Source organism: Cibotium barometz, chromosome 18 (assembly GCF_041138505.1).
Source record: "Cibotium barometz isolate CiBa-2024 chromosome 18, ASM4113850v1, whole genome shotgun sequence".
NCBI classification, from domain to species: Eukaryota; Viridiplantae; Streptophyta; class Polypodiopsida; order Cyatheales; family Cibotiaceae; genus Cibotium; species Cibotium barometz.
Window position 1 is genome coordinate 59,927,822 of NC_141063.1, and position 18,030 is coordinate 59,945,851.

Here is an 18,030-nt window from a genome sequence, read left to right on the forward strand (position 1 = left end):
TCCCCTCATGCTACAACCACCACTAGTTCCATATCTCCTCCTCACTCTCAGGATTGCACCTCTCCATCTTATAGAGGTCTCTCCCTCCCCTGTGCCTCCTCATATAGAACCACCATAATTGCCATGTATCTCCTACTCTCTACAAGCATGTGCCTCTGTTGAATGACTTGATTTTGATAGGTGACTCTAGCAAGAATATTTCTAGTGTAAAGGAATGCTTATGTAGGAAATTGGACATGAAAGGTCTTGGTGAGTTGAGATACTTCTTGGTGGGTGTAGAATTTATCAAGGCAAAGGATGGTATATGGTTGGTCCAAAGGCATTATTCTTTGGAAATGTTAGAAAAGTAAGGCATGATAGGCAGTAAGCCTATGAGCATGCCATTGGAGTAGAATGTAAAGCTACGGGCTAATTTGGGAGAAGAACTATAGGACATTACCATGCACAAGAAGATGGACAGCAGAACATGGTCGACAATCTCTAGTCAGCACTCTCATTTACATAACCACCATCATGAGGCTAGATTTATCTTATATCATGAGACTTGTTAGTCAGTTCATGCAAAGTCCTAGGAGACCACATTTGGATGTAGTGAGGAGGATCATGTAGTATGTAAAGACCACAACTCATTATGGTTTATTCTATAAGTATGGGAAAGGCTTAGATATACATGGATACAAATTGGATAGGTAGCTCCTATGATAGAAGGTCTACTAGTGGATATGCCTTTGCCCTTGGTAGTGTTGTGGTAAGAGTTCTATGGTAAGTTGGAGTATAAAAAAGCAACCAATAGTTTCTTTGTCAAGCATCAAAGTAGAGAATAAAGGTGTAGCTATGGCTGTGTGTGATGTGGTATAACTGAAGAAGGTTCTAGAAGATCTTGGTGAGCATCATGAGAAGGTTGTCCTTTATTATACAACATGAGTAGCATAGAACTTTCTAGTATCATGCATGGACCAAAAATATAGAGGTCCACTACCACTTTGTCAAAGAGAAGGTGCTTGATGGTGGTCAGATTGACTTGGTCTATGTGAAGATTGATGAGCAAGTAGAAAATGTCTTTACCAAGGCATTGGGTAAAGATAAGTTTGAGTACTTCTACATCAGATTGGGAGTACTATATAGATGGCCATTAGGAGCTTGAGGGGGAGTGCTGAGATAGCAAGCTCGTCAAAGACAACTGGAGGATAGCACGAGGATATGTGCTAGCATCTTTGGTAGAGTATATGTGTGTATAATGGCTGGACACCCTGGCCAAGTGTGTGGACTTTATGGTTTGAGTTATCCATAGTGTGGACACAACACATAATGTGTGTCTTCTCTTTGTAGTATGTGGAGTGTGAGAGTTATGGCTCCTCTTATGGTGGATAATATACATTAGGGTTTGCTCATTGTGTGTGTGCTATTGTCTCTTCTCTATTTTATCACTTGGTAGGTTCTTAGAAAGTAATTTCCTTCGACCTAATGCCCTGATGTCTATGGAGTAGGACCTTGGTTAGGAGGAGAGATTAATGTTGGAGTGTGAAAAAAATGTGAATGGCGTTAGAGTGAGAAGAATGTGAGAAAAGAATAAGACCAAGAAGATAACTAGCATCGTGGAGGTTCTTTGTATGTTTCTTGGAAAGTAATTTCCTTGGACTGATGCCTTAATCTTCACGAGTTGGGACCTTGTGTGTCAATAAAGAAAAGAGAAAAGTGGAAAAATAAAGAGGGAGTCCTAATTACTATAGTGATCTTTCTATGAGGTTAGAATGTGTAGTTTTGAGGTTGGTTTCATGTGGCGAGATATGCTGGAGATTGAGGTCATAACCTTACACATGGTTTGAGTAGAGTAGCCTGTGTGTTTTGGTTCTATCATGGTTTCATAGTTGGGATAATTTAGTGATTTTATTTTTAGCAATGTCTATGTGGTAATGTGGTCAAGTATGCCATTCAACATTGGATATGTTTTGTGAGTGATGTTGGAAGGTGTGATCTTATGTATAATATTGTGTTGTAAATGTTTTGTGTGTGATGATGAGATGTGTGAAAAAGTTGATAAAACGCATGGACCGTGCTTAGCTATGGTGGATGAAAAACTATTCTAAACATGATTAAAGGTAAGAGTAAGATTAACAAGAAATACAAAAGTAGACTTACTTGACCAAATGCTTAATTGATTGCAAGATGAATCAATGATTTCCATTGCTTGAAAATGCTCCTTTTATATGGGTGGGTACACTTTTTTCTTTGTCTCCTCATGTGGGATAACTCTTGCAAGTTCTCCTGTACTCATGCCTTGCCCTTTGCCTTGCTTGTGCTCTTTGGCACCACAAATCTCAACACCCCCCCTTGGTGCCAAATTTTTGGGCTACTCAAGTTGGTCGGATGTTAGTTACAACAATGATCCATCACCCCCCCCCCCCTTAGTGCTAACTACTACTTAAGGTGGTTGAGTGTGGAGGTACAACATATCATCACCCCCCTTGGTGGGTGCATACATTGCTACTCTCAGGTGGTTAGGTGTGATAAAAGAAATAAGATGAATGTCTACTCATATGGTGACCCCTTTCACATTCATATAATCATGGGCTAAGGTGGTGAGGCTTGTTGATGTAGCTTTGGACTTTAGAAGAGTTGGTCATCGTGCCACTGCTGCGGGAATCTTCTCTTTGCTTGTTGATGATGAAGACTCCATGTAGTTGGTTTCCTGGTTCTTCAATCTGCATTCTTCTTCTTTGTGTCCAAGCTTGTTGCAGTGTCCACATTTTGGCATGTTCTTGAACCTACACTCACTTTGGTAGTGCCCTAATCTTCCATAGTGATAGCATTTCCTTGTGCCTTTGTTGTTGTAGAGTTCTTGATCTCTTACTATGCTTTATGTTATTCTAATCTTTAGCCGCTTCTCTTCTTCAATTAGCAATACAATACACCCTTCAAATGTTGGTCCAGGTAAATTTTTGAGTGTAGTTGTTAATGCACTATATTCATTTGGCATACTTTTAATATAGAAAGTGCATCTTTTTCTCCCTATCTTTGCATGAATGCCATCTAGTTGAGTCATGATGCTCTTCATTTTGCTTATGAACTGTGCCAATGACTTATAAAATTCCATTTTTAAACCATAAAACTCTATTTGTAAATGGATTTCATGGTTTTTGGATTTGGAGCCAAATATTGAGTTTAATTCATCCCCCCATGCTTCTTTTGTTGTGATTTTGGAGTCCATATGATGAATGAGGTTAGTGCCCAAGTGCAATCTAATTAATGATAATGCTTGTTCATCCCTTTCAATCCAATCTTCATTTGGACTCGACGGTACACCTTCCTTAGTGGATTATTGGTGTTAGTGTTGGTTTGGTAGGTTATATGGATGGTATTTTTTGGTTGATGTTGATGACGTAGTTCAACTTGAGTTAATTAGTTTTGCTTTTTGCAACATGAGGATCCGGCTTATGGATCTCAAGATATGGTGGATTGATGGGTTTTTTTAACATTCTTGAGTGCATGTTTTTCAATGAGAGTGATTGGGGTTTTCTTGATGTTTATTGGCATGACTATGTAGAGCATGGGATGAGGATGAATTTTGCCTTTTGCGATACTTCAATTGGGTGTACGGTTGGAGAGATATGCTTGGTCAAAGGTTGGCAAAAATAATTTTGATTAATGGTTGGAATTCTAAGGTTGTGTGAAGGGGTGTAGTTAATGAAGCCAAGAAATAAAGAATGAAAGAAAAGAAGGGACATGGGGGGTGATAGTTATCCTTGATCGGCATATGGATTATTCTCTCTACCCTTGTCATATCCAACCAATTCTTCTTCATCCCTTATGGTCTCTACACCCTCCTTTTCCCTTGGTGTCATTAGGATCATGGTCCCCATAGGCCCTTTTCCCTTTTCAATAGTATCCACACATCGTGTTTCTCTTTGTTTCATGGGATACATGGTCCCCATCATATGAAAAGGTATAATTAGAGTGCCTTCAACAATCAGATCATCCTAAAGTGTTACCCATTTGATTACAATGATAACATACGATGGTCTTGCATGAATGATGTCCCCTTTGATTTCTATTGGGACAATACTATCTCACATGCCCTATTTCATTACATTGGAAACATCTCATTGGATGCCTTTGTCTTAATTGAGAATGACTAGGTTGCATGGGTCTCTCTTTCCAAATCATTCCTTCTTATGGTTCAGGTTCTTAAACTTCATTCTCTCTCCAACAAACCATTCCTTCTTCTCTTTCTTCTGCTCACCCTTATCAGGCTTCTTTGCACCATCTGCACCTGTCACATATTTTGGCTTATATTTGCCTTTGCCTTTATGGCTAGTAGCAAAAGCTTGATATGCAATATGCATAATATTCATGTTCTGCCTGGACTATTCTTCCTATAGCAAAACAAAAACCAACTCCTCAAACAGAAGGGCATTTGGATTACCCTTCATCATCAACCTAAGGGGGTGGATGCAAAGCTCTGGTAAGACTCTAGAAAACCATTAAGAACGATCTACACAAGTGTACTATCTGGCAAAATCTTATCTGCAGATCCTTGATCTTTGTTAGGAAACTATCCATTGAATCACCTTCATTCATATGCTCACTTTCCAACTGCTTATGTAGATAAGCTACATGAGCTTCATTCCGAACCTGATACAATCGTGCAAGCATATCGCATGCATCCTTTGCAGTCTTACATCCACAAATGTGGGGAATGATGGCACGCTTAAGAGATAATGCAATCAAGGCATGACCCTACGCATCTTTACCATCCCATTTAGCCTACTCAGGAGTACATCCTGCATCATTAGAACTTGTAGCAACAGAACCTGCAACAACAGAACCTAGCATCATCCTCCACTACATCTTCTTCAATACCAGCAATAATAGTCCTTGCCGAAGCAGGACGATTATAATGACCCTGCACACTATTCCACAAGCCCTTTGCAACCAATACATGGTGCATCATATAAGACCATAGTGGGTAGTTGGTCCCATCCAACTTGTCCTCAGTAGGTAACATACGAAATACATCACTTGTCCTCAGTAGGTAACATACGAAATACATCACTGTTATCAGTCATGGCCCACTGATTGTACCTGATGTAACTGTTGTCTGTATAACCCATGCTATATAGCACAACCCAAAATAGACCAAGAGGCACCTGTCCTGTAGATCTGAACCCTGATAGAAAATCTGCAAAAAAGGACGAAATTGCCTGCATAGTGCTTGTAAAGCTCTCCCGTAGAATATACTGATGTGTTGATGCCTGTGAAATGTCGTCTCAAATGGAACATTAAATATAGTTTTCATATACGAAAAATATAATGTCCTATTTCCACCATCATTTGATTTCTTAAAGTACTAATGATTATATGAAACCCTTCCTCCCTTCTGCCCCTTTCTCTCTCTCTACCCTCAATCTTTCACCTCTCATTCTCTCACTCTTATCCCCCCTCTCTCTCTCATGGACTTACCCCTCTCTCTCTTAATAAAATATCACATGCCATCGTGAATTTTCACCTTGCTTCTTTCATAAATGGAAAACTAGATCTCTCTCTCTCTCTCTCTCTCTCTCTCTCTCTCTCTCAACACACACACATACACATACACATACACATACACATACTCGTATATATACACATACACATACACATACACATACTCATATATATACACATACACATACACATACACATACACATACACATACACATTCACATACACATACATATATGTATATGTATATCTACACACACACACACACACACACACACACACACACATATGTATATGTACATGTATATGTATATATATATATATATATATATACGATGGGTGATATGTATGTGTGTGTGAGTGTGTATATATATATACATACATACATACATACATACATACATACATACATAGTGGGCCTCACCCATCGTATATATATATATATATACATATGTGTGTGTGAGTGTGTGTATATATATATATATACATACATACATACATACATACATACATAGTGGGCCTCACCCATCGTATATATATATATATATATACATACACATACATACAAACATACATACATACATAGTGGGCCTCACCCATCTACGACGGGTTGTCAGCGGCCTCCTGACCCATTCAAGCTTTTTTCAAAGCTCCCCGAACCTCCCTGCTTGCATGGGAGAGAGGCTTGGTAAACCTCCAAATAATATATTCCCAAACCTCCTTGCTTGCAATGGAGAGAGGCTTCGTAAACCTCCAAATATTAATAATATATCCCCGAACCTCCCTGCTTGCAACGGAGAGAGGCTTGGTAAACCTCCAAATACACACACACACACACACATACATATATGTATGTATGTATGTATGTATGTATGTATGTATATATATATATATATATATATATATATATATATACTAGTGGGCCTCACCCGTCCACTACAGGCTATCAACGGCCTCTTGACCCATTCAAGCTTTTTTCAGAGCTCCCCGAACCTCCCTGCTTGTTGCAGGGGAGAGAGGCTAGGTAAACTTCCAAATAATATATCCCCGAACCTCCCTGCTTGCAACGGAGAGAGGCTTGGTAAACCTCCAAATAATATATATATATATATATATATATATATATATATATATATATATATATATATATGTATGTATGTATGTATGTATGTACACACACATAGACATACATACATACATGCATTATTTTAATTGACTACAAATGCACTATCTTAAAATTTTAACTAGTTTTTCCTTGTCTAAATAAGGAAAGTCAATAAGGAAAAAAAACATTTAAACAAAAAAAAATATTAACAAGAGGGCTCACCTTGCATTCATATACAACATAACACGACACAAGGCACGCACACACACTTCACATAGCACAGGTGCTAACCCCATTAAGAATTGAACCGTGATCTTGCCAATGAGAGGCATCATCCTTGACTAGATAAGGTAAAACTAGAGATGGCTAGCAAGGAGTAAGCGCGTGCACGTGCGTGCGCGCACACACACACATATCACTCTCCCTCTCCCTCTCCCCTCCCACACAACACATACAACACAAGCACACACACCACACACTCAACACACCCACACCACACTCTCTCTCTCCCTCCTTGGAGGCAAGGGGACACACACTAAAAATAGCTCCCTATACTTTATTCCTCCCTAACCTTTTTAATTAGGCAAGCCCTTTAACCTTTTTAATTAGATGAGCCCTTTAACCTTTTTAATTAGACGAGCCTTAACCTTTTTAATTAGATGAGCACTTTATGGAGATTCCAATTGGATCTCAGAAGATTCCATGGACCATCTCCCTAGGCTTTTGGCATAAATAGCCCTTTTTAGGATGAACTGCTGTCAATTTCCAAAGAATAATTCGGCAGCCGAAATCTGTTTTGGTTTCGATTAATGAATTTGTGTCGAACGTTAGCTTTGCAAAATAGAGGGAATGAAAAGCCAAGGGAAAGCCCGCACTTTCTTGCAAGAGCTCTCTTGAAAAAGCAAGCTTTGTTGCTTTCTTGTAAAAGCAAGCTATGAAGGCTAGATTTACATTATGAGAAGGAAGAAGAAGGATCTTTATCTGCAGCGTCTTCAGCAAGGCAGCCTTTCTGCTGTGATCTACCAGCAATGGCCGGCTTAAAGTTACTGACAGTGGAACTTTCTACTCCAGAGAGAAGAATTACCGTGCGGAGGAAAAGTGCCTTGCCTTCATCTTTCTCTAGCATCTCCAATGGCGTTGGTCCCAAGCTCAACTATAGTGAAAGTACAGATGATGAAGAAAAAGAATTAGACGGTACAAAGGAAGAGACAAAGGTACACAGAAAAAGGGGTATTTTCTCTGCTTATTCTGATTCATCCTTGTTTCATGCCTTCCAATCTCTTGACATGCGGTACAGTCAACTGGAAAAAAGGGGCTCTCCAAGGCGCAGGCTCGCGGCTTGGATTGCAAGCCATCGCAAACAAGGTACTTGTTTGAACTGGAAGGAGACATTGCTGGAGATGCCAGTTTCAGAGAAGGCAAGAGAATTCATTGTGGGACACCTGCATCATGTCCCTCCAGATGGTCTCTTCTCCTTTCAGGGAGAGAAAACTCAATCAGGATTTTCTCGGCCGGATTTTGTGGAGTTTTTGCTCCAGCATAAAAATTGTTCCGTCTTGAAGCTTCACTCGCTCAGGAGGTATGGGAAGACATTTAGCATGCCATGGGCTCTTGTAGAAGCCTGGAAAGCCCTAGGCGGCCATCGGCCTGCAGTGTTGTTCTACAATGACTTCTCAGCTTTTCGGACTCCTGAGGATGCGTCGTTGGAATGCATTCTTGCATGCCTAGCATTCCTTGAGATTCCCTGTGTGTTTGATGAGTACACACATTCACAAGAGCTAGTATATTCCATAAAGCAGCTAATAACTTTGGAGCTAAGCAGTGTAGTGGAACTCTTACCCCTTCAATTCATCCTTTTGAGTTCGCTTCAGTCGCCTCACTTGTCATCTCGAGCTAGTGGTTTGGTTGGACAGCAATCAAGAGGTGTGTCTGCTGATTTATTGGTACCGCATCCACCGTTGTGGTTATTGGCCAGTATATGTGAGAGTCAAGGTGGGGATGTGCGTTACCTCATGCGGCGTTTGATGGTATGCGGTCGAGATTTGGATGCACATCATGCACATACTGGGTTGGAAGATGGGGATTCCAATGTCATGCATAGTAGCCTTGGACTAAGAAATGTCTTTAAAGCTGCAATTTGCTGCCTTAACCACAGCAACAAGGTCCCCAACGAGCTTAGATATGTTGCAGATGTATTGCAAATGCATGAGTTAGTAAAGGAAAGGCCTCTCCAACCTGATTTGTATGATTTGCAAGAATTCAGGCTTTTGTACATGAAGGAGATGGAAGGAAGAAAGACACGAGCTGCGAAAGAGGCTGCCCTGCAGACTCTTGAAGGAAAGATTTTGGAGGTCTTAGTTCGGATGGATCTCATGCAGTGCTTACTTTCAAGGATTGGGTTCACGGACTTAGCAGACTATTCGACATTTTGGGGATGTGCAGGCTCTGCTGAGTTGGATGCATGCGCTGTGGTGAATGGAAATCTGATTATGGTATCATGCAAGAGAAACAAGGCAAACCAAAAATTTGGAAAAGCTTTGCTGAGCCATCTTAAGAGCCTTCAAGATTTTGTGAATTCGTCATTTTCAAAGTTTAAGTCCAATAAACTAAAGAACATGGAAAAGGGTAAAGTGGGATACTTGGACCAATCCCTTGAAGAGGTGTTACGAGAAAAGTACATTTATGACAATCAGGCAGCTCAACTCTTGGATGACACAAGACATTCAGTTCATTTTGTGGGTGTAAGTTTGAGAGAAGGTAAGGTTAAGGAAGGTGTTCCGTGCAGCATCAAGGTTGATTGCCTTGGGGAGGAGCGCACATTACCTCTTGTCTGCCACAATGTTCTTGTAACTGACTTGATTATGCCTAATAAGATTCAACCTGAAGGATTGGTCTCATGTGCTAGAGTGGAAAATGTAAGCACCCATTCTGGTCTATTTTGGTGGCTAGCAAAGAATTTTGAGTCGACCAAATGGCTGTGAGAGCTTATCTAAATGTGTGACTTGATCTCGCAAGCTAATAGCTGTAATCCTCTCACAGATAATGCAAAGGTAGGATGTTGAAACAAAAGCTTAATGTAGAGCTACCTAGATGTGTAGCATTTTCATCCGGCCAACAATAAAGTTTTGTGTGACAATACAAAAGTGCGTCTAGAGTGCTTCGAGGATAAGGTAAGTGAAGGGCAGTTCAGTGATGGAGTTCTGCAATGTGAGGTGCATGTATTGAAAGAGGCGATGTGCACGGTTGGAGAGGCCAACGACATATGCCAGATACAGCAAAATGTGCAGGAGGTATATATACTTCTGCTGAGAGTCATCTAGTTGTACAAGCAAAATTATCATGTTCACTTTTTTTGACTGCTTCAAGCTTATTAAGATTTTGGTGAAAGACAATAAGCTACATTGGTGACTTGATCTCGCAAGATAATAGCTGTAATCCTCTCACAGATAATGCAAAGGTAGGATGATGTGAAACATTTTTGTCAGGCCAACAGTAAAGTTTTGTGTGACAATACAAAAGTGCATCTAGAGTGCGTCGAGGATAAGGTAAGTGAAGGGCAGTTCAGTGATGGAGTTCTGCAATGAGAGGTGCATGTATTGAAAGAGGCGATGTGCATGGTTGGAGAGCCCAATGACATATGCCAGATACATAAAAATGTGTTGGAGGTATATATACTTCTGCTGAGAGTCATCTAGTTGTACAAGCGAAATTATCATGTTCACTTTTCTTGACTGCTTCAAGCTTATTAAGATTTTGGTGAAAGACAATCAAGCGTAGAATTCTTTTTGCATAGAGTTGTCAAAAAGTCTTTTTTTTGGGTTTGTGGATAGATATCTGCAAAAGTTCTTGTAAATTGCACAAGTATCTATGGTAAGGTCTCAATTTGTTATGCTTAATTAGTGTCTTAGAGATTTGTGCGAGTGCAAGAATCATTTTGTTTGCTTGATTTTTTATTAGTACCGTCAAAGTGTGCAGCAGAAGTGAAAAGAAACAATGGCACAAGGGAGAGAGGGAGAATGAAGAGCAATGCTGAATCAAATGTATTATGAAAGCATGAGAGACTCCGCGATGGTGCGTGTGTACCCTGTGAGTAGAGACTCAACCCTAGACACTTCCTTGATATGACCAAGATCTAGACAAGATCTCATGACCAAGTGATGACCTCAATAAATGAGTGACCAAGGCAATGAACAAGCCTTGTGATGATCTGCCTCCCCCGATGACTAGAAGACAAGCCAAAGGGCAAGAAGACTCGATGATTGAATGATGAAGATGGCTGGTCCTTTATATAGGACCCAAGGCTGCTGGTCGGCCAGCAGCAGGCCTGGTCGGGCAGCAGTAAATGGGCAATAGGGCCTGGTCGGGCAGCCCTAGCCCTGGTCGGGCAGCATCAGGCCTGGTCAGGCTGCAGGCAGCAGCCCGACTGCTGCCTTTGGGCCCATGAGGGGCTGCCCAGGCTATCTCATGGGCTGCCCACATCTCTAGGGCTTCCCACAGCCTATACTAGTGCCTACAACCTTCCTACTCTACCTGATACCCCTCCTACAGATCCTGACACATGTGCCTAGCAACCAACCACCTCCCCACATACAGTGCAGAGTGAATAACCTCTCTCTTGGGCGGGCACACCCACATAGCAGCCCTCACTCATACATACAGGAGGTGACCATACTGTTAACACCCCCTCTCAGCTCCTGGATGTAGCACCAGAACCAGTGAGCTGGAGTGACTGCTGATGAAGAAGCTCCATGTCCCGAACACTTCGAGACGTCAAGTGTGGCCTCCATGATGTTGCCTGGGAACAAGCTGGGCACCCCTGACACTGCGGAATGGGTACAAAACCTGGAGAAATAATGCTATCACCCCCTCTGAGATCCTGGGTGTAGAACAAGTCCTCAAGGAGCTGGAACCGCTGAATTCCTGGACTCAATCCATATCACTCCAAGACAATGCTCCGCAAGCAAAATATCCATCTCCAACCCAAATCTGTGTCACACCAAACCACGAACTGAAGCCTCCTCTGGTACCGCTTCCAAACCCTTCCGAGAGAACAGGGGCATCCTTTAGTCTCTGTGGTCCTCGATCCTCTTGCACCTACTGCATCCTTGATGAGTACCAACCACTGCAATCCCCAAGATCCAAGATCCCCCTCTGAAGCCATGCATGCTCCAAAGTCCAAGTATAGAAAGTGTTTGCCCCCTCTGAAAGGAGAGCATCCTGTCAAACTTACCTGGATGAACAAGCCCTCCGTCCAGTTGACAAAACCTGATGTCAAACTCACCTGGATGACCAATCCTGTCACCCGTCCAGCTGACAAATCCGATGTCAAACTCACCTAGAAGAACAATCCTGTCACCCGTCTAGCTGACAAATCCACACCTCCATGAACCTGTATAACCTGCCCTGTTGTGATGGGACTTCGCTCCTCACACACCCCATGAGACACCCAAACACGTGGCAACAATGAAGCTCTTTGGTGTTAACACTGACACTCCACAGTTGACAAGCTCCCAACCAACTGCTCAAGGTGTCATAGTACCATGTCACACTGCTCTTGTGGCACTAACACAATAGCACCACCTCTACAATGCGAACAGTATCACAACTCTTTTCCAAGTTGTGACTTCCTTCGTCTGCATCCGAAATGCCCCAAGCCGAAGTGATTCCACAGGATCCGCAATCCTGCGTGCCAATGAGTTTTCCTAGGGCTAACTCATAAACCCTTGCCAAAGAAGGCCAACCGGAGAACAAATGTCCAACCTGGTGTTGAGCAACCAGATAAGTGACCTGTCAAGTTCTCGGTACAATGAAGCATCCACCAGCTCATAGGCATCAAGAACTGAAAACTTCACAAACCAATCCAGAGTAGTAGATAAGGGTGTGCAATCCTTCATACCATGGCCACAAGAAGCACCTGCACGTACTGCTTCTAGGAGGTGTACATCCCCCTCATAATCTGCCAAGTTTCTATCCAAGAAAGCAATGAAGAATACCCATGTCAACCATCCCAAACTCTGTGCAATGCTATCATCCAAGCATTCTGTCAAGAGCCCCACCTAGCCAAGTAGATGCTCTGTCCCCAGGTCCTGAGTCATCAACCTATAGTTGATGTGTATGTACACACCAATCAGTCCCTGTTCCAATGAGAACGTCCAAGGCCAAAATCCAGCTCAATCTGACGAACTCATACAATGCCAATGCATATCATCATCCGCAGCAACCTCAAGAGATCTCAGTTGGCTCCTACGGCTCTCACAAGGCAATAACATCCACTGCCCGAGCCTGCTGCCAAGGACCAACTGTTTCCAAGATCTCCGAGTGATGGTGGATCCTTAGAAAGGACCCCATCCAGAATCCCAAGCGCGATCCTCGGCAAGAAGACCCATATGCATAAATGCACTAGGCCGAGCAACTGTCAATGTCCCAGAAGACTCCTTCTCCTTGTCCTTGGTTTTCTTCGGGCAATCTCTCTGGAAATGTCCTGGCTCGCCACATTTGTGGCAAGTCTTCTCCTTCTTGGAAGCATCCGTGTTCCCACCATCAGTCTTGGAAGAATCCTTCCCCTTTCCTTTCTGGTACTGGGATGAGTGTCCAGTCAAAGCCTCCAATTCCCCTCTCGAGGAATGAAATTGGTCCTCCTGATCCAACACCATCGGAACAAGCCCCTCCATAGGTGCAGGTACCAAGGCTTTCCAAGGCTGAAAACGCAGCACACAAGCCTCCTGCTGATATCCAAGCTGAAAACGCAGGTACCAAGGCCCTCCAAGGCTGAAACCACAGCACACAAGCCTCCTGCTAATATCCAAGCTGAAAACGCAGGTACCAAGGCCCTCCGAGGCTGAAAACACAGCACACAAGCCTCCTGCTAATATCCAAGGCTGAAACCACAGCCTAGTAGAAGTCCATGCCTCCCCTTCCACTGTCCAAGGCTGAAAACACAACCTAGTAGAAGTCCAAGCCTCCTCCTCTGCTGTCCAAGGCTGAGAGCACAGCCTAGTAGAGGTCCAAGCTTCCCAACAATCGCCTAGCTCCCAGGATCAATACAACGATGAAGACGGGAGCGTGCCCGATGCACGATGAAGTATGGGATATGGGAGTGGCACTATGTTTGATCCAACTATATGGATCAACTAGATCCGGGCAACTCAGGAACAATACTCAATGGAAAACACAGCCCCCTCTACTGTCCAAGGCTGAGAGCACAACCTAGTAGAGGTCTCAGGGCTGAAAACGCAGAATCTCTTCCTCTTCGTAGCTGAAAACGCAGGTCCAAGGGGTCTCCTTTCCTGAAAACGCAGACCAAGATCCCTCCTGACGTTGCTGAAAATGCAGCCAGCCAACTCCTCCTCCACAAGCCAAAGACACCACCGAGATCAAGCCGCCTCGGGCTCTGATACCATGTCAGAGTGTGCAGCGGAAGTGAAAAGAAACAATGGCACAAGGGAGAGAGGGAGAATGAAGAGCAATGCTGAATCAAATGTATTATGAAAGCATGAGAGACTCCGCGATGGTACGTGTGTACCCTGTGAGTAGAGACTCAACTCTAGACACTTCCTTGATATGACCAAGATCTAGACAAGATCTCATGACCAAGTGATGACCTCAATAAATGAGTGACCAAGGCAATGAACAAGCCTTGTGATGATCTGCCTCCCCCGATGACTAGAAGACAAGCCAAAGGGCAAGAAGACTCGATGATTGAATGATGAAGATGGCTGGTCCTTTGTATAGGACCCAAGGCTGCTGGTCGGCCAGCAGCAGGCCTGGTCGGGCAGCAGTAAATGGGCAATAGGGCCTGGTCGGGCAGCCCTCGCCCTGGTCAGGCAGCATCAGGCCTGGTCGGGCTGCAGGCAGCAGCCCGACTGCTGCCTATGGGCCCATGAGGGGCTGCCCAACGCTGTCTCATGGGCTGCCCACATCTCTAGGGCTTCCCACAGCCTATACTAGTGCCTACAACCTTCCTACTCTACCTGATACCCCTCCTACAGATCCTGACACATGTGCCTAGCAACCAACCACCTCCCCACATACAGTGCAGAGTGAATAACCTCTCTCTTGGGCGGGCACACCCACATAGCAGCCCTCACTCATACATACAGGAGGTGACCATACTGTTAACAAGTACATGCCCCTATTCTGTTTGATAGCCAACATTTTCATCAAGCATACTCACCAAGTTTCTTGCATTCCTTTGTCTGACAAACTCTCTAACAGCATCTCTTTCTAATCTTTGTTCAATCCCTTTTTTTTATTCGGGAAAAAAGATCCTCTTCTTGGAGCATAGCAGGAACGAGTAGAGGATTCCTCATCCTTACTCTTCTCTTTACCTGCATCAAGCATAGCACCAGGGACTCTTGTCCTCTGAGCATAAGAAACCTTTTGCTCTCTTCCTGCTGCTTGTGCATGTGCATCACCATAGGCAGCCATGAGGGGTGGCTTCTTGAAAGCCAAATAACCTTCTGCATCGGTATACACATCACCTTTAGTCATCAAGTAAGCAAGTGCAAGCTCATGAGGTTTCTCAATGTCCATCTCCTTGGCAATTGCTTCAAAGGTGACTTCATGAACCAAAGCCTTTGCTTTTGCTGCCAACACCCTTTGTACATCTGGGTCATTCTTCAATGACCTAAGCTCTTCCATTTCAGCCCTTTGGCGTCGCACTTGACGCCTCAACGATTCCAAATCGGAATGCAAAGAGTCATGAGTTCCTGCATCTTCACGAACTTCATTGCCTGAAGCACCTCTTGCATTCCTTGTACTGTGAAACTCACGGTTCCAAGTGTTCTCCACACTGTCCGAAATGTGGCTGTCCATGACACTCAAATCAAGTCACCAATTATGATTCCAAGCCTTGGACCGTTTTCCAATGAGGGAAAAAACTGAGCTCTGATACCAATGTAATGGGAGGCGGGTACGTGTTATTGGAATTGCCAACAGTGAACAAGATTATGAGTACTTAGCATGTCCTTGGGCATAACAACCACAATGCTGAAAATGATAGTACACCACATAAAGGGGCCGATGATAGGCTGACCCCCCCCCCCTCCCCTTTAGGTTATATTACCAAAAGAGTCTACAAGTACAAGAGTTTGGGTGCCTAGGGATTCACCACCAGCCTGCACTTGATTCTTCCAAATACATAAAGAATGAATACAAATCAAACATGAAGAATTTGTAGGTACATCTGCCCTATAAAAGCCTCTTCACAGGTACATCCGCCCTGCACAAGAGCAACACAATACTCACAGGTACTCCGCCCTGCACAGGATGTAAAAGCCTATTCACAGGTACATCCACCTTGCACAAGAGCAACACAATCCTCTTAGGTACTCCACCTTGCTGCACAGGATGTTAATGGGTCCTTTATCCCTGTTTCCACGCGAGAAACTGATCCAGAAACCTGTATCTCCTACAAGCAAGTGTCTCCAAAGCTTGTCCTCAACACCTGCTATGCGAGGAACCCTTGAGACATATCCATGCTCTCATATCCCATTTCTGTCCGGCCTGTTTTGAGTAATAACTAGTCCAAAACAACTTCTTTCTGTCGTGGGAAATCCTCCTGTTAAGGGTTCAACAACCTTGTAGAGGTCCCTAGAGCTGTCCGGTACTGTCCAAAATGACTTTGGACACTTGTATCCAGCCCAAAACTTACAATAACTAGAAATTGCGGGCCTGAAATATACCCACTAGCCCTTTAGAAGTGTGTGGGGATCACTATCCAAGCCTGTAGTAGTCCGGAAAGCAAGTAACCAGCCCTGTAGGAAGTCCAAAAGCTCCAGCCAGCTCTCCAAAGAGGTGAATCTGTAAGGACCATAAGTTGTCCGGGCTTCCTTAATTTAGGTCTAACTAAATGTGAACTCATTATAAATTGTCCAGCCATTTATTAGTCAGTGTGGACCTACAAACCAATAAACCTTAGTAATAAATGAAATAAGCTGTAAATTGAGTGTGGACGCACTTACCACTTGCAAAACCCATAAGTTCTCTGCTTTAGGCCCAAACAAGAGTGCACATACGTTTTCACAAGGTGCTCGGGCGTCCCCGGTCCCTCGGGCGTCACATGCCAAAATATCAAGCATTGTCCAAGCAGCAAGACAATGTCACACAAAGTAAAATAAAGTCATGGCATGCATCACTTATGCATTATGCACATGTAAACTTGGAGAACCACCTATCATCTTTCTTGTACTTGGAAATATTTCGCCATCATAACACACCATGTATGCATGGCCGGAATCCACATGGGTGCCACCCAAAAGTTCATAAATATCTTGCCATGTCCTTGGACTCATATGCATCCACTCATATGATCCATACACATGCCTAGGTATAATACATACACGCATCCGCATGTTCCCAGGTCTGACACGCATCCGCATGTCCCTAGAATATAGGGAATTGTGACAACTACATATATGGCGTCCGAGTCGAAGCTGATGAAAAACAAATTTGAGGGCCTGAAAATAAGTCAGCTTACTTGGTTGGAGTTATGATGGTGACCAAAACAGTCTGTGATGCCTTGGGCGCCTTGAACCAACTACCAGCAGCCTGGAGAACACCTGGCACAAGCAGGACCAAGCCGATATTGATTTCTATGCACAACTGTAAGCTAGCACAAGGCACCAGCCTATTGTGGATCAAGAAACCCAGTAGACAAGGGACGCCATCCGAGAGACCATGGATGAAACTGTGCACACATACAGGGACCCAAGGGCATTGAGGGATGCCATGAGTGAACCTGTCCACAATATCATTTCTGAATCTACAAACTGCTGCACTTGAAAAGTGAGTACATAAGACAAATAGAGTCATTCATCTGACAGAATAGTCCCATAAAAGTGAGCATATGATCAGAAAATTTGGAAAAGAAGAGGAAAGTGTTACCAGGAGGTGAAACTTTTTGCAGTTGTTTTCTTTATTTACATTTCTTTATAAATATATATATTTTTCTTTTCTTTCTCTTTGGTTGCTGTTGTTCCCCACCCCCCCCCCCCCCCCCCCCCCGCGCGGATCTCTTGGAAGGGCTTGGGCCATTGCAATGCCAGAATGGGTCAGCCAGTGGGACTTTGGACCAGTGGTTGGCTAAGCCTGAGAACTGCACTGAAAGATGAATGACAGTGTCCAGGACATGGCCACCGAAATGTGAATGTATCTTGAATTCTAAGCAAATTCTGAAGTGACCATAGTGGTCAAAGATGGTCAGGAGACCAGAAGGAATGCAGATGACATCATCCCTAAAATCTAGGGAACTGCTATTTTGGGCAGTGTCGGAATTGAAAAGTGTTCGCGTCAGTTCGTGCAGAATGTCAAGGGGACCAAAAGCTGACAAAGGACTGTTGTGAGAATGTGAACCAGTCAGGAGATTTTTAGCTTGGAAGATTGCATGTGGAAAAGGCTTAAAAATGTGCCAAGTGTCAAATTTATGTGCATTTTCCACACTAGG